General features: G+C 32.8%; 1 protein-coding gene across 1 annotated transcript in view; it reads right to left on the bottom strand.

The window, feature by feature from the left end:
- LOC139092487 (uncharacterized) overlaps positions 1-20,455 on the bottom strand; it is a gene marked incomplete at its 3' end in the record, with an annotated part of 36,566 nt that extends 16,111 nt beyond the window's left edge. The window contains exon 1 of the mRNA XM_070642897.1: positions 20,430-20,455. The remainder of the gene's footprint in view (positions 1-20,429) is intronic.
- Between the last annotated feature and the right edge of the window lie 6,610 nt (positions 20,456-27,065).

Here is a 27,065-nt window from a genome sequence, read left to right as displayed (position 1 = left end):
GGACCGATAGGCCAAGCTTCGCTTGGCATAAGTTTGAAGAACTAAGCTGGACCGATAGGCCAAGCTTCGCTTGGCATAAGTTTGAAGAGCTAAGCTGGACCGATAGGCCAAGCTTCGCTTGGCATAAGTTTGAAGAACTAAACTAGACCGATAGGCCAAGCTTCGCTTGCAAAAGTTTGAAGAACTAAGCTGGACCGATAGGCCAAGCTTCGCTTGGCATAAGTTTGAAGAACTAAGCTGGACCGATAGGCCAAGCTTCGCTTGGCATAAGTTTGAAGAACTAAGCTGGACCGATAGGCCAAGCTTCGCTTGGCATAAGTTTGAAGAACTAAGCTGGACCGATAGGCCAAGCTTCGCTTGGCATAAGTTTGAAGAACTAAGCTGGACCGATAGGCCAAGCTTCGCTTGGCATAAGTTTGAAGAACTAAGCTAGACCGATAGGCCAAGCTTCGCTTGGCATAAGTTTGAAGAACTAAGCTAGTACAAATCAAAACATTGAATTTTATGAACAAAAAATTACAAAAGTCCTCGTGTTATTGATCGAGGGACTTAAGCGCATTTTTGTCCCAGCGATCAGTAATTGATTAAAAATTAACTTCCAGACCTACAAAACAAGATCCAGTAGGATTAAGGTCAATTCCAAACCCACAAAACAAGATCCAGTAGGATTCAGGTCACTTCCAGATCCACAAAACAAGATCCAGTAGGATCCAGGTGACTTCCAGACCCGCAAAACAAGGTCTAGTAAATTCCAAGTCATCCTAGAAGATTTTTAAGAATTTCATAATTTAACGGATTTTCATAATTTAAATCTCATAACGGTCAAAAAAATTCAAACTTTTTTAAGCAAACACTGTTAAAACATCGAAGAACATTGAAAAACACTGCAAAACAATGAAAAAACGTGTTGTTGTTGTATATGAAAATGAAAAATTGTTAATTATAGCATTTATGCGTTGATTTGAAACTTTTAAATGCCCGTGGCCGCAATAACTTTATGGAACTGATCTTTTAAAACCATTCCGAGCTCTCTACGATGTCTAGATAAAAAGTTTTTATCGTCAGCCGAACAGACAAAGTGATTTATTAAGCTACCTTTTTGAAAACAAGTTTCAAAAATGCGCTAAAAATTATCCAAAAAAAAGAAAATGACGAAAAAAATACTGCTCATGCCTAGTCTTGAACTCATGACCTCATGTTTACTATGACATGCACTCTAACCATTACGCCACCACGATATATAATATTTGATTTAATGTTCGGCGATTCATAGTATTAATAACAAAAAGTTGTTATTTAATATTATTATTATAATTATTATTATTATCAAGAAATTTATATATTAGCTTTTATTTAAATTTGATTTCTGATAATCAAGGAATAGTTTTTTCGAAAGTAAAATTTTGTGTGAAAATGCGTGATGAAAAATATTAAACTCCAAGAAAACATTGGAAAATAGCTTAGAAAAGTGTGAAAATGGAAAATTCTGTCTTTAAACATTATAAATTATCAAAAAAGTATGAAAAAGAATTGAAAAAGTACGATAAAAAAGTTGGAAAATTTGAGACTTGAACTCATGACCGGCTTGGAATTTTTGAAAAATATGATTTTTAAAGACTACGTAAAAATTACGTACGTAAAATGTATGTGATACGTAATCTTGTTTTAAAAATTAATTAATTATAGCATAACTAAGCAGTTTTATGATTCACAAATGCTTGAATATTGTATTGTCATCGAGAATACACATCCATAAAAAATTTCGGCTCGATTGGAGCAGTAGAAGTGGTCGAAAATTCAATCGCAAGATTTGATCAAGACAGACAGATAGACAGACAGACAGACAGACAAGAAAGCAAGTTAAGAAAAACGAGGTAAAAAAGTAAAGCGCTGGATGATGTTCTTTTGTCATCCATTTTATGTCGGTATGTTTGAATTCAAGTGCATACTTAGGAAGTCTAGTATTTGATTTAAATTGCAAATTTTTCAATTTGATCTGATTATTGGCATGGGAATTATTTTCAGGGATGTTATAGTTTGGAACTGAATATTGCAAATGGACTAATCAATTAAACGATCCTCTGACATTCGGCGTAAATCTGATACTTTGCTAAAATCTCGACGGCCTGGTACCGGATTTCGGATCGATTAAAATACTTGTACCATTGAAAAGGGAGGAGGTGGGGGGAGAGTGTATGAATGGGGGTTTGATAAGCTTAGAAATTTTAAAAAATCAGTTTAAATCCGTCAAAAGATTGCCTCAGGTTATTGTAAAAGGCAAATCATATCACAAACCATACAGTGCGTTACATTCTGCCCGATATGGCAGAATTGACAGAACTCCAAGAATCCGATTGCTCCTCAACTCAAAACTATGACTCCAAAGTAGGGTTTCTGGAAGCGGTTTTCCAAAAACCGCAAAACCGCATTTTTTGACCTTAAAATGCGGTTTTTAAAAAACCGCGGTTTTGAATGAAAAAACCGCAGTTTTAGAATTTTGTATTGAAAAAATTCGCTTAAATCCACAAAATGTAAATTTTTGAAGATAAATTCGAAAATTAATAAAAAATTTCTATTCACTTGAAAAGCTGGACTAAAATCTTGCAAAATTTTAAAAAAAACTTTAATTTTAAAAGTTTTTACAACAAATAATTTTTTTGAGTATTTGACCAACCAATTTGGAACTGAATCTAAATAAAATGGAGGAAAATAGAAAGATTCAATACTTTTATGCATAAAACTCCAAATTAAAATTTTTTCAAAAAATTTCATACATTTGTATGAAAATTGAAATTGTGAAAAACCGCAAAACCGCGGTTTTGGAAAAACGCGGTTTTTCAGAAACCCTACTCCAAAGGTATAAATCAGAGCTCAAAGTCGACTCGTATTTTATTTAGAGTCAAGTCGAGCTCTATAAAGCCTTTAAACAGTCTTGATACTCGAGATTATTGTTGCTCTGGTAACTAAATAACCCCAAAAGTGAGTTCATCACTTCACATTTTAAATCACACGTGTTAAACTTTATACTAAAATTAATCCTGTCAAAATGAGAATATACACAGCTTACTTCTTAACAACAGCCTGCTAAATAATTTTCTCTTCTTTTTCTAAAATAACATTTTCTCTCTTAAATCTTCTATAAGGCAATGTAAAATAGTATTAAAGTTGAGTAGATAAACTTGTCATCAATTTATGTATGAATAAATTTCAAAAAAAAATTTTGAGGATGTGTAGACGTTGAAGACAAAAATAGGTAATCTAATTGGATTTTATGCTTATGCCTAAATGAATGATTTCCTTATTTAAGCATCTGAAGCATGAAGCTTTTTTTTCATGTGAAAAAAGATAATTTTACTATGTCTCATTATTAACTTTATATTATTAGATATGAACTCTTCACAGGATTTATTTTAATTAAATGAGTTTTTGGTTGAATTTTTGTCTATTTTCAAAGATGATTATTAATTTATTCAATAATTTAGAGATGGAATTGAAAATTAAGGCAGTCAAAGAATTTACTTATAATTAAGGTTACATCTTTAATGGCTATAAATAACTCTGAAGGATGGAATAAGAAATGTGAAAATTGCAGCTTCAGGCATAAATGAGTCTAAGATTACTCCGAATCGGACAACTCGAGTCACACCAACCAGAATCACAGGGCGTTCATAAAGCGATTGAACAGGTTTTGAACAATAAATGCTGAGCAGTTTAATTTGTAATCGCATCTGCCAGGTATTTTATTAGATTTCTGATAAAGGTCCTGTCAAAGATTACGTAATAAATTATTAAATTTCTCTTACGGAACACAAAGTTTTTCTGCATTTTCGTATATTTTGCAAGTACTTGCAAGTACTCTTCGAAAGTTGTTGCATAAATTATTACCGAAACTCTCATTGTCTCTTCTTTATCATGTTTTAAGTTATAATAAGACAGAACGCAGCTCTTTTAATTTAGTTTATCAACAAAATATAGAATTCAAAGGCAAAATTCTCATAAATCCATTTTCCCATATCAAAATCATGTAAAACAAATTGAATTCAAAAGCATACAAAACAAAGGAAAATTGAATAAAGTATCACAAAAGAGAGAGAAAGAAGAACGGATCGTTGAGGAAATTCTTTGAAGTAATTTGCAATCACAATATGTTTTGACATAAATGCCGACACATAATAAGCTATTATTCGTGCCTTCAAAAGTGCTTTTCGCTTTTAGAATAACTTTCAGCAATAAATTTACATAAAAAATGTAAATCACAGAACAGCGATAGGCATGCATGAATACAAAAAATTCTATTTGGCATATACGCAAACAATGGAAGCAGCACAAAATATTCGTACAGCATCCTATTTCATTTCAATGATAAACTTTGTTGAACTTTTCCTAATCTGAATATTTTTTCGCCCCCAACTTGTTGTTTTTACTTTTTGACTCTGTTCCTACAAATAAAGTCTTTGAATTTTTGGATGGCTACGATAACAAAAAAAAATTAATTTTTCATTTGCGTCATTAGCAAATTTATTCATTGTACAGTTTTGCAGACAAAAAGTATAATTATCACTTAGTGGAGGAAATGCTTTAACATCAGGATATCAGGAGCTGATTTCTAGGGGACTCAACTGTTCTAGGTACTCAACTCTTCCATTTGTAAGGTGATACCGTCTCTTACCATACCAGACTCAGAAAAATTAAAACAAATCTTGCCAGAATTTGGATACTCTATTCCAGTCAACCTGTGTGTCATCAAGTTTTATGAACCGTATGCCATGTATGGTTTTAGTCGAAGCATACCACTTATCTCTAAGGTTGGCATTTTGGAGTGGCTTCAATTTAGTGTAAAACGACACTTTAAAAGAGCTTTAAGAGCTCCTTGAAGAAGCTTTCATTTGCGTTGCTCGGCTCTCCACCCAAAGTAGCTTCAGAAATTCTAAAATCACATCCATAACCATTAAAAACACCACAATTTCCCCAAAAATCTTTAAATATTTTCTTATTATTTAACAAGCCAAAAACAAAAATTAGGATTGGTAGGCATCACACCCAAATGACATATTCTCACTTGTATCATTCAAGGAATTTAGTCAACACAAAATGAATACATTTCCTTCGGTAAATATCCGCTCAAGATGGCCTCTTGAGAAAATATCTTCTTTTATATATTTTTTGACTTTATTTGTCATGTCATCGCCGATGAGGAAAAAAAACCCACAATAACAACAATACTTATTACTACAAAATAAAAAATAATAATAAGGATGATAATAATAACGATGATGGAAAAAAAAAGTATTTTGTGTGGGGTTATTCACAAAGGATGCAACAATTTTCTATTGTTGTGGTATATTTTTGTAGAAATTTAGTGGGAACTTTGAGCACAAAGAAAGGATGAACTGGAGGGATAGGCGATGAATAATCTGTTGTACCTCATCCTTTATACCTTACAGTTTATAGTCGGGTCCGGAAACCACTAGCTTATTCTGCACTTGGCAAGGACACGAGTACATCATGAGACCTGCTGTATCATGCAATATATCTAGTAGTAATTCGATTGCGCAAGATTTCTCTGTCCCTACCACCAATACCCAACTAGGCGCATCCAACTTCTACATCCGTTCTCTTATAAGTTACAATTCCATCCCAAACACTATCAAAAATGCCAGATCAATTAGTTCATTTAAATTAAAACTCAAAGAATTTTTGTACGAATCAATTTCGAATGACCTCCAATAGTAATGAGCAACTCTGATACAAAACAGCAAAATGTTTACACTTAAGAAAGCAATAATACCAAATATTAAATATAAAACAGCAGCAATGCTTATATATAAAATGAATCAAACTAATAAAAAAAAAAAAAAAAATGCACCAAATATACAAACCAACTAGAACGGCGAAATGGAAAAATGTTTCGAAAATTGGAAATTTCTTGGGATTGAACTCAGAAACTTTGGCACTTAAGACAAACGCTCTACTATTCAGACCACCAATGTCATTTCACCACAAAGCACCAATGATTAATATGCCATTTTAAATTAGACTTAACTTATAAACGACCCCAAATGAAAAAAAAAAATCCTTAAAAAATCTTGTTTACGCAAAATAAAAAGAGACTTTTGTGATTTTTTTTTATTTCTCTTCCTTCTCTCACATTCCACAGCTCAACATCAATGTTATTTTTTCAACACCCTCCACCACCTCAATAGCACATCAAAACATTATATGACGGCGCCATTCAACGAGAATAAAGGAACGATTCCATAAATTATTTTTTCTTCAGCACTGACTGAAACTGTGAGAATTAGAGATCCTTCATCGTCTTTAAAAAGCTCGTAAATTGTTTTATTATTCGCGAATTGTTAATTTTATGTCATTTGATGTCTTAATGACTTTTTTTTGCTGTTCTTTATTTTAAAAATATGCAAATTAGTATAAAATTAAATTATCGCTTAATAAGATGAACTAGAATAAATTACAAAGAAATTTTAATTAAGAGCTACTGTAGCTGTAGCTTTAGATTTTGCAGGGGATGTTCCAAAACTTCAAGTTGGTGATTACTCCAATATTTGTGTTGGAACTTAATTTTTAGTACCTAATTAATGTACATGGTTTGAATGGGGATCGACTCCATGTTTTATCCACGAATTCCTGTGGTTTCAGTCGAGGCTTAAGACCAAGATGTGCCGTGAACAATTAAAGATTGCCCACCATTGATTTAGAGGAAAACTGAACCAATACTCGTCTCATGCGTAGATCCGTTGCAGATTAGTCAAATTTTTTTCAATTTTTATGATTTTGAATCATTTTAATCCATTTCCACACACTTAGTTCCATGCAGTGTTTAGATTGGATAACCCTTCTCAGCATTACAGCTTGTGTACTCATATTCCATCCATTTTTTTATGTGTACACATTTCAAAAACACACCAGATTCTGATTTTGACAACCCACGTTGCTCACATAGTTGAATGACCTTTACGTCCTCAATAACAAATTTTTCAAGGAGATGGCAAACAATTTAGCTAATTAAAAATCAATCCAAATCAGTCTAACTAATCTTAATCATATTTTAGAAATTAGTGGAGACAACAAAATTAAATTTTACGAGTCGTTTAATGAAAACACGCTGATGTCCCATACCTTTTATTGTCAGACATTAGTCTCTTTATTCCTCAATTTTATCTCACGTACACTTTCTTTTTTCGTTCTTTCTTTAAAAGGGCAATAAAAAATTGATACAAAATTTTTCATATTTTGTCATTAAGCATTTAAGTACCGATGGGAAATAATTTTTGATTCTTAAAAATATTAAAAAGTTTTTAACATTTTTGCTTCTTTTCTTCTTTGTAGAATTTTATTGAAAAATGAGTAAACATTAAAAATTTATTTGGGAGCCAAATCTCTTTGCTCGGCTGGGATGTGTCATGGGGTCATCCATAAATAATGTCTACTTTACAATGATGATGATTATTAACGGTTCTATTCATATTTCGATTGTGAGTAGAATTGGCTCGGTGGCTCTCCCCTTCTAATTATTGGACATCATACCCGAACATCCCCAACACATTTTTACATTTTATAGCTCAGATTTTTATAATAAATTTTTTAGTCACATAGGTGTCATTAAGATATTTTATGTAAGTACATTGAAAATACTCCCTTAAGGTAGCAAGAAGAGACAATGGATGTAAAAAAATCCAAATGGAATTAAGTGTCATTTTCCACCCATTTTTCACACCGCTTTTATCACTGAGCAAAAACATTGCCCTAAAAGCAATTACAATGTAAATGCTCTCATTTTTCTCGAAATTTTACGATACATTGATCCGAAAGACTTTCTATTAAGCTCTCCCATTCATAAATTTCTAGAAAAAATGTCAAAATATTCGTGTCCTTCTATTGTGGATGAGGATATTTTCTCATGATTGATATTTTAAGAATTTTCTTCACATTTCGAGGAAATTCCTAGTACAAATGGTCGTTTCCGATCATAAGAAAAATATTCACAATTTGTAGACATTTATTGAAATTTTTAGGAATTTAAATATGTCAATCGGAATGAATTGGATCAAAATTGGACAGTAATGCATGGCTTTCTCGAAAGAAATACATATTTGTCATAAAGATTGGAAAACGACAAGTTTGGACAATGCAGTGCTTGAAGTCGATTCGGTTCCTTTTGTGGAAAATTTAACTCGACTGCATGTAAAATTTTTGTCGACTTCGAGCTCTGGTGTCATGGAAATGTTTGATGTCTCGATCATTAAAAGCGTCAACTGACGTAAACAGCATCTAGAACAACTGTCCTCAAACTAACTCTAGTCTACCTTGAGGCTAGATTTCTCTGAATATTGTACATACTAGAGTCAAAGAATCCTAAATCTGGATTAGTTGTGGTTTAACCGTCCTGTATTATCCGGTTTAGTTACCATCAAGATTACTCATTAGTCATACAACTCTAAAAGACTAATCCGAAAAGCACAAAACGGATAATTGATCACAAAGGCGAATTCAGGCTGCTGTGACTCTGATTTGTTGCCAGACAAGAGTATTGTCGATTTCAGATATTCGGCTACGTCATTGAAATTCAAATTTTGCTTTGCTTGACAAGTACCCGATTTTTCTACAAAAAAAGGGAAATTCAAAGATGATAAATGCAAATAAGATCCCTAAATTTAAGGAATAAAAAGTGGCCAATACCCTTTATTGAAAATCCATTCATTAGAATATGACAATCGTTTTTCAATGACAACCTTAATCTCCACATCTCTCCTTTTTCAGTACAATTTGATTAAATTGATGTCTTTAAAAAATGTCATAGCAGAAGAGAAACTTCAAGTCAAATTATTTACTTTTTCTATTTCTATTATCTTTTCTTTTGTACAATAACAAGTTTCAATAACAATTTCAATTTCATTTCAGCCATGTCAAAGTTCTCTTTATGCTTTACAATTACGTCGTCGCCAACGAGATATCTTTCCTATTTTCTGCTACGTATATAAGACAGAGCAACAGCATATAATGTTGAGCACTCTCATCGGATACAAAAAGTTTTACATCCTTATTTAAAGTTTAATGAGAAAGGCGTAGTTTCATATTTCAGACATAATTTTACGTGGGTAACTAAGTTTAACGTTAGGAATCGAAAATGGATAAAGGTTCAATGATTTTGAATTTTGTGAATTTTCTTGACAGATACGTGCATATGACCCGATCGGCACATATTGAAATGTTGCACAATACAATGACGAAAAGGCAGAATACTTAGGACAAAATGTTAGCCACTTGAAAATTTTGCTGCTTTCGCCTAGCAGCTGCTATTTGTTTCTTATTATACGTCGCTGTGCTACGAACATTTAAACATGTACAGATCGGGCGTGTCAACTTTAAATTCTCATTCAGAGGGCGGAAATTTTGAATTTGACAAGATAAAGATGAAAACCCATGGTACGAAAATGAGTGAAGCATGATTGTTCACATTCAGTAACATACAACTGTAGGCGTTAGATCGATCTCAATTGACTGTGTATGACAACTATGTAGGTCATTTGCGAAGATTATTATCCTTTTTCTCACGAGATTGTGCAAAATGGAAACATTAGGATTGATGCTTGTGAAGTTCTGAGGTTCTGACTGTCTTTCCGGTCTCTAAGCTCTGCTCTAATTTTATGTTATGTTTGAGTGGTTTCGAGGTCGAACAGACAAAGATCATGCTTATGAATATGCTCACAAAATTGAGAATGCTCTGTTATATTGATTGAGTATACTCATAGGCTTGCTCATTTAGGTGAGTATGCTTATTTTTGAGTATGCTCGACATGCTTGACGTAGAATCTTTCCTAGTTTAAAAATATTTCCCCAAAATTTCAGAATCAATAAAAAATTTGAAGTTAATAAATCATTTAAGCATAGCAAATCACAACTACCACAATATTTATTTTAAAGATGACGATGAATCATTAAACCAATCTGGTTTCTCAACTTGTCAAAAAGTATTTACTCATGTTGATGTAAGCAATATTGTTATCATCATTATTACTACATTGTAAATGTAAAAACTTTTTTTGTGTACCGCATGCGAGAAGCTTCAATATAAAGCACTGAAAAGATAAAGCTTCAAAAATTCTTTAAAAAAATTAAACATGAAAACTTTTCATAGGCTTTAGAGAGTAAAACCTGACACGTAACATGGCCTTCAATTTAAAAACTCATCAAAAGGAAAATAATCAAAAGATTTGAAACTTTGTCGTTCCTACTAAAAATATATCTGGGTTCTCTGCTTATCATCTTAAAGAACATGAGCTGGGTAAAGTTTTGTTTTCTTTGTGCTGAATCGGTTTCTGTAGATAAAAGTTATGATAGCAATGACTCGTATTGAGACAGGAAATGGACTGTGTAATAAAGATATTGAATGTTGGTAAGGATGTTTGCAGGTTAATGATTTTAGAAAGCATTTGCTTAGAAGTTTGACCAAACTCGAACAGCTTAATGTTTCTACTAGGGCACCTCTACGTCGTGCAATGTGATTGCGCCCAGAATTGACTTAACTCTATTTATACAGCACAAACTAGTGCATCAAACCTCAGAAAACGACATAATAGCTTTTTATGAATTTTTCACAGATTTTTATACCAATAAAATATTCAAAAATTAAATCAAATACAAAATCTATTAACCAATAACTAACAAATGCAGGCACTCATTATTTCAGCAGTTAAATACACATTCATGTGTGAAAATTGAATTTATTCATTGTTGTAATTCCGCCAAATAATTAAAATCACGCGTGGGAAAAGCAAGTAAAATTTTAAATGACCCAAATTAATTGTTAAACTCATTATCCAATAAATACTGCCCATAGCTAATTAATCATGGCAGACAAACATCAAAAGTCCAAACAAAGCGCAACGAAGGTCATTTAAAATACATTATAATTATTTTTTTGATAACGGGTAGGAACGTTCAACGCCTACACAATTTCCATAATGATGATTATAATCTTCCGAATTTTTTGGGCGTCTGCCTGTATTGATGTCTCCATTATCATTATTTTTGGGATTAGTAAGCGTAATGATGAGTAAGAATTTTTGCGTGACTTTTCAAATCACAGTCCGCATTGCCACAAAGATAAAAATGTTTGGACGGAAAGAATCAATCATGATTATATTAAGTAAATTAGTTATAATGAACTTGTGTAAGTAATTAAGAAATGGAATGGCAATAGTAATTGTGGATACATTTGGTAAATTATTAAAGAAAAGGACAATAAGATTGGTACTATATATTTTATTCACAAGTGCATGATGTCCTAAGTAATCAAAAGTTACAAAAAAGACGTTGATCGACAACAAGGTTTAGAATTTTGATGTATACTGCTACTGGATTGACTTTCTAAAAGAGTTGCGAAGCCCGATGTCGGCGGCCGAGAGAATCGGCCAGTCGTTCGCCGTTTTTATCGGCCATCGTTTTTTATCGCTCGCCGTTTTTTATCGGCCGCCATTTTGAAAAAATAAACGGCCCGCCGTTTTTATCGCTCGCCGTTTTAGGCCGACCGATAAAATCAGGCCGTTTCACAACTCTGCTTTCTATTGATAGCACTTTGAAATCTAACTTCGAATTTGATACAAGATCTGGTAAAAGTTAAGCAATTTCACGATTTCATGCTCAAGAAACCAGAATCCAATTCATACTTCACAAAATAAAGGAGACAGAAGAACTATCATGATAGAATGTATATAATCCAATCCCGGACAACACATGTCAAACCTCCGGTGGTTGACCAGCATACCCGAATAGCATATCGTGTACGCTAAGTTACTGCTGCGTCACCGTATTAATATTTACAATCAAAGTTGCTTCGTGACGACGGATTTCGACAAATTTGTACGACAAAAGCGCGGTTCACTGAATTGGGCCCTGAGAATGACAACAGTCAAGGTCCAGATTCTATGAAATCTGGCTTCAAGCTAGTGTAGGTATGATACTTGACCAGATTTTTCGCAATTTCTACGACGTATATTTTCCAGTAAAATATTGAAAATCAGCATTTAAAATTAACTATTTCTCATCATTGCAACTTCATCGTAGTGCTCTCATTTCATCCCACATTTCTCCTTGAATTCCAATTCTCACTCCAGATCGATAAAAGTGCAATAGAAGTCACTTACACATATTTCTCATAATTTTAAGTTAACTCATTTTTTATAGGATTTCATTCATCTTTTTTCCTCATATTAGATCAAGTCATCGAAAAAAAAAATAATTCAACCTTCATCACTTTTAGTTCTTCTTTTCGTTCACACATCCTTTTTATTTCATTTCGTCTTTATTTCTTGCACATCAGAAGCACTAGATACTCGCATTCATATGATTATGGAGAAAAAGTTTCCAAATTTTTTTTTTTTATTTTATCTTCCATTAAAGTGCACTTGATTACACACAATTTGCACGTTGCTGAGTCAGCAGTAATGGAAATTTTATTTTTTGAGAGAATTTTGAATACATCACAATCAATGATCACAAATCATGAGGTTGCAACGCAAAAACAGACTATGGTATGTCCTGCGCGACCCATTGCAAGAATGTCATTGTCCTAACGTGTCGCTCGGGTCGTCGAGATACCATGCTGAAAGTATAAAGAATCCGTGAACAAAAAACTTGAGAAATGGAATTGGATTAACTGCAGACATGATGATATCTATGGTTTAGTTGAAAAACTACGACTTGAGATTCTTTGAAGTTTTAAACTTAGTTTATTTGCTGTGGAAACTTGGTGGAAACAGTTAGTTCGTAATCAGTTTTTAACAAGGATTTACTTTAAAAAAAATCTTTATTTTTCGAGTTTTTCTTTTCAATTTGTCTTCTTTTTATGACGTGTCTTTTGGATAATCTGTTTCTCTAAGAATGTAGTGGTACATAAGTAGGAAAGTGTGAAATTTCAACGAAATTCGGTTTCAGCTCAGAGTGAAATCGGTCTGGGATCCGATTTGATGGCTTTTCCTACGCCGTGTGCTTTTTGGCTCGATACTTTAATTTTGAAGTGGACAATTGGTGTTAATAAACGTGTTTGTTGAAAAAACCTAAGGAATTAACTTTGTTTTGTATTAACCCAGCACCATATCAATCAGACAATCAACGTCGGCATTGTGTCGTATTTAAGATTGATTAATCGACTTGTGCTCTTCAGTAACAATGTAGATATTAATAAACTTCATAGAATTCTAAAAGTGAGAAGAGCCTTAATTTAAAAACAAGTTCAATTGATAACAGAACTACGCAAAAGCATGTAAATTAATCTCTGATGTAAATTTGGCACGTGATAAAATTTATTTCTGCGTAATTTTGTTCAAATTTTCTTCTTATTCAAATATTTTTCCGAATTCAAATGTAGGTTAAGAGGAATTTTTGACGAAAAATAAATTTCTAGAAATTTTTTATAAATAATTTTTGGAGCCTTAATTAAAGTTGATGTGGAAAAGTTTTCCCATCAATGTCGGTAATTATTTCGGTTTTTTTTTCTTTTACAGAAATTCCCAATATCCTTACAAATTTCTAAATATCTTTAATTAAAATTTAACATTTTCCCTGTCTCGTGAATATTCCAAATTTATTCAAAAAGTAATTTAAATCACATCCAATTTTAAATTTTATTTTCTGCCAAAAATGCCAAAAATTCTATTAAAGTTTATTCAGTTCACCAGATGTATAATTTATTTATTTATAAAAGCATCTAAATTAACATGCTAGACAATTTTCTTTGCAGACGGAAATGACATAAAATTAAATAAATTTTATCACATTTGTTCACTGTCTGGATGAATATATAATTTTATTAAAATTGTAGTTTCGTTAGCAATATTCATAGCTTTTCAAAATTCAGACCCGAGCGACACATGTTAAATTTGTCAGCTATCAGGTCATACTTTGGTGGAAAGTCTTGACCGAAGCCACAAAAGACATACGGTTCAGGGTATTTTCAAGAAATTTTGAAGACTCACTAGTGTCTTTTGGCACACAGGTTGTCCACCACTAGCTTAAAGTGTCAGTCAATCGACTTTAACGACCCGCCTGCTCGGAACAATTTAGTTATGGCAGCCAAATGGTTGCATTATGGAGTTCAAGTAGCAATTGTCATGTTGAGTTCCACAAAAATTTCAACTTGGAAGCCATGTGACCGCCATTTGGCAGCTATGAAGATCTTGTGCCGATCATGCCGAGTTCGATCCCAGGGTCAGATTCGGTGCTTTGTCGCTGTTTCCAGTTACCCTACCATGGTTTGTGTATTCGCGACACACAAATCGCTACTAAGTAGATCAAATTGATATACTCCGTGCCACGCAACTGTGCAGAGGAGCAAAAAAGAGTTCTTTAGAGTTCCGTATCCGTTTCCTCAATTTGTGTCGCTCGGAAGAACATGAGCTTTTATGATGTTAACTAAACACAACTTTAACTGCTGAAAATTGTAAACTTTTCTAATTTAGACGCAAATATACCTTAATAAACACAACCTTGCACATCCACCCAACCATCAAATAATAACAAAATTTTATTTGAGGTGCAAAAAAGTTTTTATCGCATTTCCCAATGTTTGCAGAAGACATGCATAACATACAAGCTGATAATGATGAGAAGTCAAATGAACCAAGAGGAGGAAAAAATAAAAAATAAAAACAGCACGAAGCTTTGACTTTACGTATGAGCAAAATTGAACATATTTCGAGTGGAAATATCACATCAAACTTTGTGAAATGGAAAAATAAACAGAGAATTGGTTAATTAGATCATATTTAACTTTCAATATATGCGAAGTATGTCTGTACAATGTTATGATAAAGTTTTTGTTGTTATTTCGCAAACTCTCGAGCATATCAACTTGACATGTGTACGAAACTTATCAATATCATCTATATTCTTATCGAGAATGTTTGGTTCAAGGCGTTGAATAATGAAGGAAGACATAGTTTCAGGTAATTGACATGAAAATATGCAAATCACATTATAATGAATATATTCACGGAAGCATAATGTAGTTTGATATGTTTATTTAAGGATTTCATGATTAAGCATAGGAACGATACATTGCATATTGAAAAGTTTAAATTAGATTTAATCAGAAAATATCAAACGTGATTTTAGAGTAATAGTGAAATTATTTTGAGAGGTGTAGCTGGAAGGGAATAATTTGCTCCATGTATTATAGCTTCATAAGTTTGTGAGTTTTAAAATATGATAATTTAATTAATTTTAATCACATAAATAGGAATTACTATGCTTCGCGATGCTCTACTCAGTGGTGAGCAACCTTTTTGTTACATGCCACAACATGGTGGTAAGCCACGATCAAACCACACACTACATGTGATTCATGACATTAGAAAAATGATTCGGGGGCAAAACAGTATGTCGCGGCACACAGTTCGGACAACACAACAAAGATCATGCTTTCAAAAGCAAAGTTAGTTGAGAGCAACGCTCACGACCATGCTCACCTAGTATGTTTAAGGTGAGCGAGCTCTCGACAGTATGTTCTTTGCCTGTTAAGAAACACTTCTTATTTGAATTTTTTTCGAGTCATTACTAAATGACTTCCGTTAAAAATTGTTATTTTTAGACTCCTCAAAATTCACATCCAAATAAAATCTCAAGTTATTTATAAATCAGAGCTTGTTTTCAACCTTTTTTTTAATCAGTGCTCTGCGTGGAATAAGTGTCATCAACTTTTCGACTCGTGTGTCTTCTTCAAATATTTAACTTACAAATGACAGCAAATTTCTCAATTAATAAATTATTAATAGCTACAGATTCCTATTAATTCGTCACATTAATCATTCATTGATACAAAAATTGATTCCTAAAGGCTCACTGTAATTATTAATAGGAAATTTTGGAGATGAACAGGTAATTAATAAATTAAAACGCTTAATATTGAGGTTGTTCAGGTATTAATTTTAATTTTTGATGAAAGGAACGCGGCATTTTGGGGATTGTGTGGCTATCCATCGAGGAGCAAACAACTCAGGTAACATTACGCGAGACACAAACGAAAAAGGCTCCACCACGAAGGTTAAGGCTTTGCTTAACCTCTTTTACTAATACCAAAAGGAAACAGCCTCAGTTTGGGTGTAATATGTACGCCATTTGACCTCGACATGAAATCGGTATCCGTGTGGTATTAATAAGAGGTTTAGTGGAGTTTTTTGCATTTGTGTCGCTCGGGCAAGTTGCCAAAAAATACCAAATATGCGACAGAAATGATATCAGAGACAGAATGTGTCACCTGAGCTTTCCGCTCCTCGCTATCAATATGTAGATTTTTCCCCATGCCATACTTTTTTACCGGATATTTTGGATATCGATATTCACGACCGTAAGCTTTGCATGATTTATCAGAACAAAAAGAGTTCTTCAAATCCCTTTTTCATACCCAAATTAAGTGCCAAATCCAAATTATTTAACTCAATTTTTCCTTAATCAAGCAATTTATAATGATCAATTGATTTACCTTTTTCAGATGAATGAAAGGAACAAAAAACGCTTTTTTTTGGATTTATGAAACAATTGGATTCTTTCAAGGGGTTCAAGCACAAGCTGTTCAAGCTATAGGAATTTTATCGCTCTTCATTCAATGAAATTTGATGAAAAATCTTTCACCATGCTTTTCATGTCAAATTCAATCATTTTTTTGTTCCCATCCTCACTCCTCATAAATCTCATTTTTCTATTCAATCACCAAGTGTCTATCCAACCTTCATTCATCCTTTATCATATTTTTTTCATATTCTATGCATTGTAATGAAAGCTATGTTGGGTAAAAAATGTACCCGGATAGATTATTTTTGATATCTCCCTTCTAACGTCGCCCTTACAGTCTATATAGAAAAATAGCTGATCCTATTATTTCAGCCTAATTCAATAAAACTTTTTTTCATCTATCTATCTCTTCCATGCTTACATCCAAAAACAAAAAAAAAAATGAGAGAACTTTATTGACATAACCGATATTGAAGTTTTGTCTTCCTCCTTCTGTGGCTCACGCGTGTACGCAATTTTTGTTTCTGATAATTTGACTCAATCACTGGGAACAATGTAAGGTAAATGAACGTTTTTGTGGATGCCATAAAAAAATACTTTTTCACATAATTTTGCGAGTAAATTAAATTGTATAAAAAACTTTTTTGGAACCGAATCGTCTACCTTCAATGTTAAACACAATATTATTTGTTTGTCAAGACTTACGTCCTGAAGAAATAATGGACGTTGTATAAGATGCCCTTGTGACATCTTATTTCTTATCCAAAATGATTATGAAATTGCTTTTTTATTTTGCTGCAATTTTATTAAAGCTGTAGTCGAGCTATAGCTATGGATTGAAGGTCATACATTGTTATTGAAGAGATGTGGATCTATGTGGATGTTCATAAATTGCGTACACAGTTGGGATAGGTTTTATGGATACAGAATTGTTGATGCTTCACTTTAGAAAAGGGTTTGAGTTGATAGCAGAGCTCGAAGTGGATTCAGAAGGTTGAAAGGAATCTAATGTAGAACCTTCTTCCCTTTAATTGAGTCCAAAACCCCCAAAGTCCTGGCAATTCTGCTTCCCCGTTCAGGATCGGAGATTGTCATAAAAATCTTGATTTTTTACAATTGTTCCTACAACCTACCTCAATGCCTGACCCCGACACTACATTAGTTTCTAAGACTGACTCCCTGAGTTATTGCTGTCCAAATTTGTTTGTGCTACGACATAATTTGATGGTATTCGAAAACCGAAGCCGAACACGGCATGAGGTTCATTGCATTAACGCGTGTGGCATACAGTTTGGACAACACTGATCTAAGCTGAACGTCATTTATTGACGACCCCAAATACTCTCGAAAATTCTTTTCTAAAAAAAATTGAGAAGCTACAAAAAAATGTCCCTGCGGCTATTTCCATCGAAAACAGCCATCAAAAAAATATTTTATTACACAATTAGTCAACCGAAGCAGCCACCAATGGAAGAAATTTTTTTTTTTATCATCGGCGACAGCTAGTCGGGAATACATGATGGTCAGTTACCTCCTGTAGTCAACAAGGTATACAAACATCTGCACAATAATCTTGTCAAAATGTGCTTGAAAGCGGAAAAAAAAGTTTATGAAAGCTTTCTAAATCATTTGGAAGTTTACTTCCGTTATTTGCTGTGTGTGTGCTGACATTTTCTTTAATTAATCAGATGTATGTATCTACATGAAAATATAAAAAAAACTTTTCATTTCTTCTTATTTCTCAGCTGTGTGTTGATGAACTTTTATTACAATTCTTCTGCTTCCTGTATATATACCTAATTGTTATCATTTCATTATATTTTATTAGACAGTACTCGAGGCAATAATGCTTTTTTCGTTTGTTTCCGCCTCTTTTAATTTCTTTGTATTTCTTATCTTTTTAATTGCGTTTTTTTAAAGTTGAACGAAAATTCATTTTTTTTAAGTTTTTGTAATTTTAGAACTGGCAGGAGCCTTTGAAGGATATAGCTGACGTTCTCTTCGCTTGGCAATGGTCTACCAATGCCCCTGCCAAGGAAGTAGAGTAAGTAAGTACTTTCTTTAGAACTTTAAAAGAATTTCATATTAAGACTGCTGTACAAGGTCAGACACTATTGCTCAGAGCTTGAAGTCGACTCGAATTGTATATTCCGAGTGACACAAATGAAGAAGGCTACTCCGAGTGGAACCCGTTTTCATGTGGAGGCCAAATGGTGAGCCGCATCCGCATGCATTCGATTTTGGAGAGTAAAGTCAAATTGAATCGACTTTCAAATACAAAATCTGAGTCGACTTGGACTCTTTATAGTTTTTATAAAGAAAAGTCATTTAAATCTTAATTTGAAATAAAAAATGTAAAACTCGTAAAAAATGCTAATTTTCACGATAATCCCTAACAGACAAAGAGTATGGTATAGAAAGTCCTCTAGGATACCTAAAAGCGGTCACTTTGCCTTTTAGGGAATGTCTGTCTATTATTTTCCGAAAAGACAAGGAGCATGAGTATAGTCAAAACTGAGCATGTTTAATTATGCTGATTATGCTCATTTAGGCAAGTATTCTTGGTGCCTTTTAGAGATTTTAAGCCCAGTATCAATCATTACGATAATACTGTGGAATTAAAGGAAGTACACTGATTGAACAATTTCTTCTAGGACAGCATATTGATTCTTAAATTAAGCCTAGCATCTTCATTTTCCGAATGACTTTTTCGAGAAATTTGTTATTAATAATCTGCTTTACTTCATTGATTTGAAGCTTATGTGATTTTCTTGTTAACTGATGAGAAAATTTTCTAGAAAAATCATAATGTTAAGGATGTAGGAAGATGTAACGTTAAATTTAATTAAATCAATTTCTGAAGAAAAAAAATCATTAAAATATTTCAAAATCTCTAAAATAATCCTCAGATTTCTGAAAATTGACTGCAATTAAATTTAATATTAAAACTTTTAAAGCTATTTGAATTTTTCACATCCAACTTTTAATTTTAGCTTATATAATGTTACTCATTAAATAAAAATGTGTCCAAGAATATCTTGCGATTATGTAAACCGCATTAATTACGACATTTAATCTGTTTCAGGCGTTTTAAATTAATTTTCAAGACGAAGAAGATTAAATTTATAAAATATTAAATATAGGCTAATGCTTATTAAAATAGAGTCTCGATCCTTTGATAAATTTCATATATTTCATAATTAATTGATCCATACTTGAGGTTTTATGACTATATGAAGTACTTCTCCTTGAAATTTTAATGACTTTTCTGATAGGTATTGTGAAATTTTTAATTAAAATCTTCATCATATACATCAGGGTGGACAACCTTTTATTTTTCGTGAGAACATCTTGGTGGTGAGGCTCTACTTAAACCACAGAAGGTTGATGGAATTTCCAAATATTTTTGACAGCACACTAGTGTACCGCGACGCACAGGTTGTCCACCACTGATATACATAATTGTTATTAGTCTGTATATACCTCGCTCTATAGTCACATTCACTGTTTAAAGCCCCAGCGACACATATGAAGAAGACTCGGCTACGGATCTTTTAAGACTCCGCTAAAGTTCTTTTATTAACAGCAATTGGAAGCCATCAGAGCTCAGAATCGTAAGATTTGTATGTAAGATTTGAGTCGACTACGACCTCTGGAAGTCATCCTTAAATGGGAGACAAATGGCTGTTAAACGGAATCGAGATCCATTTAGTGCTAACAAAATAGGTTTAGCAGAGCCTTAAAAGCTCCGTGTCGAAGCTTTCATCATTTGTGTCATTCGGGAAAACCACATAATTTTAAAAAAATCCATTCCTCAAACTCGGTCAAATTCATAAAAAATTGTGAAAAATTCTTAATGATCAAATATCCAAGGACATAAATTAAATCTTTAAAATTCTTACCAAATTTTTGGTTCCGATAGGAATTTCGTCGCTAATATTATGACTTTTATTATTATATCCACAAAAAAAATTGATTTATTGAACAATAACTTTGATATCTTCACATTAAATGACTACAATAAATATGGATTAAAAATCACTAAAGTTCATATTTTTTCTCATTTTATAGCAACATATATGCTGGGTAATTTAAGATTTTTCATTCAATAAACTTCGTTTTTATTTCACAATAAGGAAGTTTTTTTATCATTTCATTCATAAAGTCTAACATACGCAGTATATAGTATGTGTGGGTAGCTTAATATCCAATTATCGTGAGTTTTCACATAAAATTTCTCCTTATAATGGGTTTCTTCTTCCTGGTTTCAGGTTCAGTCACAATATACTTATCTGGTAAGTTATATAATTAAGAAGATTTATATAGTTAGGTTGAATTTGATGACATTTAAGGATATTCTGATACTTTTTTATTTGGAAAACTATTTTGTGTCATTTTAGCATTACATAATGCAATATAAAGGAATTTATAGCTTCCCGAAATTTGAGTCGACATTTTTTTAAAATATACGCATATAAAATGCAAATAAAAGCTTGAAAATTTTCCCTTAATGCACGGCTCCGGATGTATTATATAAAATTAAACGACACGAATAGAAAAGGCTCTGTCAACAATAGATTTATTAACATAAACTGGAAGCCGTTTGCATTTAACAGCATTAAAAAATCCATGGCTGGATGGAGCTTTTTATTTGTGTAGTTCGTGCTCATATTATTTGCGACACAAGGCTATATTTGGCAGCCATTTGAAAGCTTCATGGAGTTCAAAAATTCACTTCATGGACTTTAAATCAGAGTTTGAAGTTGTATTCAATTTTAAATCAAGTCGAGTCGACTTTTCCATTCAAAATCTGAGTTGACTTCGAGCTTTGCTAGCAATGAACACTGTCTCATAATTTGTGTTGCTTAGGTGTCTAATTCGAGTCAACCATGAGTCCTTTCATGGAGATTAGAATCTCTTGCTACGATAAATTCCTTCAACCCCGAGAAACACAATTAAATTAGGCAACAAGGAGCTTTTAAGACTCCGTTGAAGCTTTTTTATTGAAACCAAATGAGCGACGCCTCCATGTGTAGACCAAATTGCACTATGGTGGAATTATCTCCATTTGTATCGCTAGAGACCCTTAACAGGCAAAAATACTGCTTTTAGGCGCCACAATGTTATTTATGTACCATGTTAGGGTACACTGCTTTTTGCATGTTAGGGAACCACTTTTTGAACGATTCGCAATATTAACATGACACTGAATTAGAAACTAATTATATCATAAATTTGAAAAATTGTAAATTTTCCGAGCACAATGCAACTCCAATATCCAAAAAAAATTATCAGAAATTCTATCCATCACGTCATCAAATTTAACTCACATTCAATTATTTCCACGTCTTAATATTATTCAAGATCAAAATCAACCAGTATATTACAATGTTATTGAACAGACATATAAGTCATTGGATGGAACATATCTTGGCAAAAATAATATAAATGAAAGCAGCACAATTTTTTTTTTCGAAATATGTTCAGGCACTCGTCACTTTCAGTATACGTCAATAAATATCTCTCTATCTCACTCACTTTCACAAAATATATAACTTTTTTTTTTGTTAACTTTATTAATTCCACTTGAACAGCTTTCAATATTTATTCTGCTTCCATTCTTTTCTTATTCCAAATCCATAATCAATTTTCAAAAGAATTATCGTTATTTATTATTTAGAAGCAATCATATGAACATGTCCGGAATATATTATTTTATTGAACTTAATGCTCATCAATTTCTGATCTTTAAGTCTGCAATATTATGCAATTTAATTTAGTTCCACTTTTTAAGGAATTCACTATAATTTTTCCTGAATCCAATATGGAAAATTTATCAAATTATAATATATATGACACACCACTAACGACTGATGTCCTTATCGCAAACGATGTCAACGCGCTAATGTTTAATGTTGAACTGAAATAAAATTCAGAGACGAGAAAGAAAAAATCTTTGTTAAATCTGTATTTTTTTTTTGTTCCTATATACTTCTTTTCCATTTTCAGATTCTGCTGTTGCATGCTGTTGCTGTGGTGAAAAACAAACTTTTTCATCTCACGGAAAATTTTATTGAGAGATACTTGCTGTTTTTATGATGAGAGCGAGAGAGGATATGAAGAGAAATAGAAATTAATGGAAGAATTTTTTTTATGGTTTTTTTGATATTTAAGTGCGTATACTATCGTTACCTAGTGCTGTTTGGGTTTTTCTTGGAAGGATGGATTAGATTTTTTTTTTACTATTTGATTGTAAACACTTCATTAAAATTAGATTTTTTTAGGCGCTTTTCTACTATTTTATTGTTATGCCCAGTTATGCCTTTGTTGATTATTTGTACAATTTGATTTCGGAAATTGCCGGTTCCGTTCTGTTGTAAAGCGTAACACCCCTAGTGTGATTGTTGGGCTGCCGCCCTTTAGATGAGGTAGTTGGGATAGTCTTTTACTCTATAGACGCCAATGGTGTATTTTACGATATCAGGGAATACGATGAGAAAGTATACACTTGACATTTGGTCAGCTTCCGAGTCAGACTTTGAATTATAAAATGAATAACGTAATGTGATGGATTCAATTGGTCCCAAAAACATTGTTCATTAAAATGAATAACGCGGTACAATACCTAGCGATACAAATGTCATGAGTCCTTCAAGGTTACACCAGAATTCTTTTATTAACGCCAAAATGGAAGCCGGCTTTGTGTGGAAGGAGTATATTCAGAGAAGTTTGAGAGTCAACCCTTCCTCCCTTTAAATTGGGGATCCTTCGGGATTCGAGACATGTGAGTCGAAGTGCCTCGTAGACAGGATGGCTCAGTACTTTGATACCTAATCATATCAACACCAACTCTGTGGTCATGGGTTCGAGACTCAATAGATGAAATTTTAAAACACTTGTCATTTTTCGACTCATATGTCGCGGCTCACAGCCACCTGTTGTACACAACAGGTTGGAATGCTATAAACAAATGGTTCTGATCTAGCATGTCGCAGCTGACAGTTATGGTTCAAATTAAAAAGAAAACTTAAAGTTAATCGCAATTAAAAAGTAAATGCATGACAACTGCCATTCCTGCTCGACACTCTTTAATTCCTCAACATTTACATTTGCAATATTTTTAGTCATTCCATCTTGAGTGTCGCGGCAATATCGACTATGAATGAGCAATTACATTAACATAATTATGTTTGCATATAAAACAACATTAGTGATGCAAAAGGGAAAATATCAAACATCCACGGTCATCCATCCGTTCATTTATTATGTACAATTCTTTAAGAAATGACCGCCGTTAACTCGGGTGTGCCAGTTATAAACACATGAACATAACAATTCATTCATTTTATGATGATGGACAGTATAAGGAAGGAATTCACGTTCTCTTTATCATTTTATACTCATTCATTTTTAATACCTTAATGTTCATTGCTGATCGTGATGCGACAGATGTTCAATGTTTTTCACCATAAATGTGAGAGTTTGCCGGAAAATTGTGAGAGCATTTTAAAGACAACATTTATGTTGATTTAAGAACGGCTCTTCTTAGATGACTTCTTTTGTTCGTGTTTTTATGTCTGATTCATTTATTTTCATGTCTTAATTAACTATCATCATAGCAGAACAGCGATGTGGCAATTTGATGGGACTACCGAGGGACACAATTGCGATAGCACAAATCGGTTACTCACTTACTTCCACCGCTGACCTTACAGATCAGTTGTGATACATGACCTCCTTTAGATTGCGCCTAAAGCTGGATCTATAGCTGGCTCCTGTCTGCCAATTTCTAATACCAAGTCCAATAGTGTTTCTATAGGCAGCGTCTTTCCAAGAGTGTTTAGGTGATCCACAGACCAGCACAGACCAGCGTGACTCTGACTAAATTCCTTAAATTCCGAGTATAATGTGTCGCTCGGAACTAATGTATTAAATTTCAAAAAATGATAAAATGGCTCAAAAAATGATTATAAAAAGACCGAATATGTTAATTTGGCATTCAGAAATGAGAATGGAGATGATTTAAAAAAGGAAATGTTCGGAAATTGCGTGAAGCTCAGAAGAGGGACGGAGATGGTCTGTTTTGTTACGAAGCACAAAATTTGTTTCAGGATTCATCACGATGAGACGTTTTAAACATGTTATTTTAGAGTTACATCATTTCCGAATATTCTCAAATTTTAATGTCATTGAATCAATTAAAACCTCAATAATGATGTTTTTGTTTTTGTGATTTTGGAGTATAGAAAAATCGATCGATTTGTTTGATTAACTTTTAAATTAGAAATTTCTTTTTTGTTCCAATTTAACATTTTCATTTGAAATTTCGTCTAATAAAAATTCAAATGTTATGAAATCTTCCTTTAAATGTCATTAGGGACCGTTTATCTATTACGTTCATGGGGGGAAAGAGACTGATTGGACCAAGAGGACTAGATATCAACTGGACATTAACTTGCAATCAATTAGTTATAACGTATTTTTGTCCACTCGGGGGGTTATTTTGATTTATATAATTGAAATTCTAAGAATTCTATTGTTCAATTTTGCAAAAGATTTGTTATTCTTTAACGTAATAAGTAAAAGGTCCTGATGGCTATGAATTTATTATGATGCTTGAGGCTTTTCAATGGAATTCAAATGCAATTTTGTTAGTATAAATTTGAATTTTAATTATTTCTCCGTCTTATCTTAAAGATTATTCAATAATTTTTGATTCATATCTTAAAGTTGAATTGGGTTATTTTAGGTACATTTTTAAAGAGTATCTGAATTGTTGTGTTAGCATTTAATGAGGAAAATTGGAGGCGCATTTCAAAGAGATGAATAATTTAAGATTGTTTTGCGTAATTTTGAATCCCATATTCTCTTAAAATTTTTAATGTTGACAATTTCGTCTAAAAATTCCTCCAAATTACCCTTTTGTCTACACACAAGGAAACACTAGATGTTTACACTTCTTACTTAAATGTCAAAGCATCAATTTCCTTCCAATAACATTTTTTGTTCAATATTGAATACATCAACACAATATTTTATGTTAGCTAAAGTTAGATAGAAGAAAGGCTTTAGGCTTCTTTTGTCATAAAGTTCTTTTAAAATCAAGTTTATTTCAATTGTATATTCAATAGAGATTTTAGTAGATTGAGAAAATCTGTTGAAAAACATCAATTTGTCAGGTTTCAGTGGAAATGAACAATCTTATTTCTATTTCCGTAATAAAGTTCCATTTTAAATCATTCAACACAAATCACATTCTTCATAAAATTTGCTTGATTTCCTCAAAACAAATCAATTTTCTTTGAAAACGATTAGTCTGAAATCTCCTTGAAGAATTAATTCGTTCATTGCTTGCATTTATAAAGTGATTTATTTAGTATTATCAAGCATAGACAATAAAACGCAACTGTATACTGTTTACTCTGGTTAAGAGCTTGTCTGCAGTTTAGCCTTTGCAGTTCTTTGATATCTTTCCGAACCACGCTTCCAATTGTAGGGGAGTTAAGGAGCCTGTTGATCTGACTCAGTGGCTGACCAAACGTCAAGTATTTCACCTTCCCGTGGTACTTCTTTTTCTCACCAAGAACACCGTTGGCGACCATAGCTGTGCCGGGATAAGTACTGCTGTGAACCGACTCGAACCCACGTTCTGTGATTTCCGATCGAATGCTTCTACCATTGAGCTACCGGGGGTAAGGAAGCGTGGGACGAAGCAGACTAAAATCCTTACTCACTATTCTGTACTCATTACATATCTGTTAACGTAGTATTGGGTTTCAGTACAAATCCATCATGTTTCATTTGTGTTAATTCATTTCCGTACCAGATCCTTCATTTGTGCCGATCGGGATTCTCGGAAAAACTCTTCGGAATTTTGTTTGCAAATTTTATTAGAAATTTCAAAATTCAACTTAATTCACTTCATCAATCATCAGCTGAATCTCATTATGCATGCAGTGTAGCATTTAAAATGTGGACATATGTTCATTTTCACATGTCAAACTAAAGCTGTAGTCTGAGTATGATCTAGAATGAAGAAAAAAATCAATGTAGACAAAATATAATCCACGTGACAAGCTTCAATTTCAGATGATTAATAAAAGCCACACTTACACATGTGAGGATGATGATAAACTTTTTTTAATAAATTGAATTTTGTCATCGACCGAATAAATCATATTCGTTTCCCCCACCCGATCGATTTTAGCTTCACTTCTTCAACGATATCAATTTTGTTTTTGCTGTTCATCATCAATTGTATCTTATTAAGGATATATAAAAATAGACACCTCATATGGCATGAATTACGAAAAAGAAAATGTGAGTTGTGCCACGAGTGTTATTAAATGCCCAAAAGACTGTGAGAAAAATGATATCGTTCCTTTTTATTTCCTCAAACTGATTGTAAGCTTAAGAGATTTTTGTAATCTTTGGTGATTTGGTCAACTTAAACAGGATAAACATGTGAATTTATTCCTTAAGCTTCTTCGATGTATTTTTTCCGTTCCTCCTTCCGAATTTGTTATTTCCGTCAAGGG

Source organism: Chironomus tepperi, unplaced genomic scaffold, assembly GCF_022539635.2.
Source record: "Chironomus tepperi strain 1889 unplaced genomic scaffold, CSIRO-AGI_Ctep_v1 contig_301, whole genome shotgun sequence".
In the NCBI taxonomy this organism is placed as follows: domain Eukaryota; kingdom Metazoa; phylum Arthropoda; class Insecta; order Diptera; family Chironomidae; genus Chironomus; species Chironomus tepperi.
The sequence above is the reverse complement of the archived record's forward strand: the minus strand, read 5'-3'. Positions and strand labels throughout refer to the sequence as shown.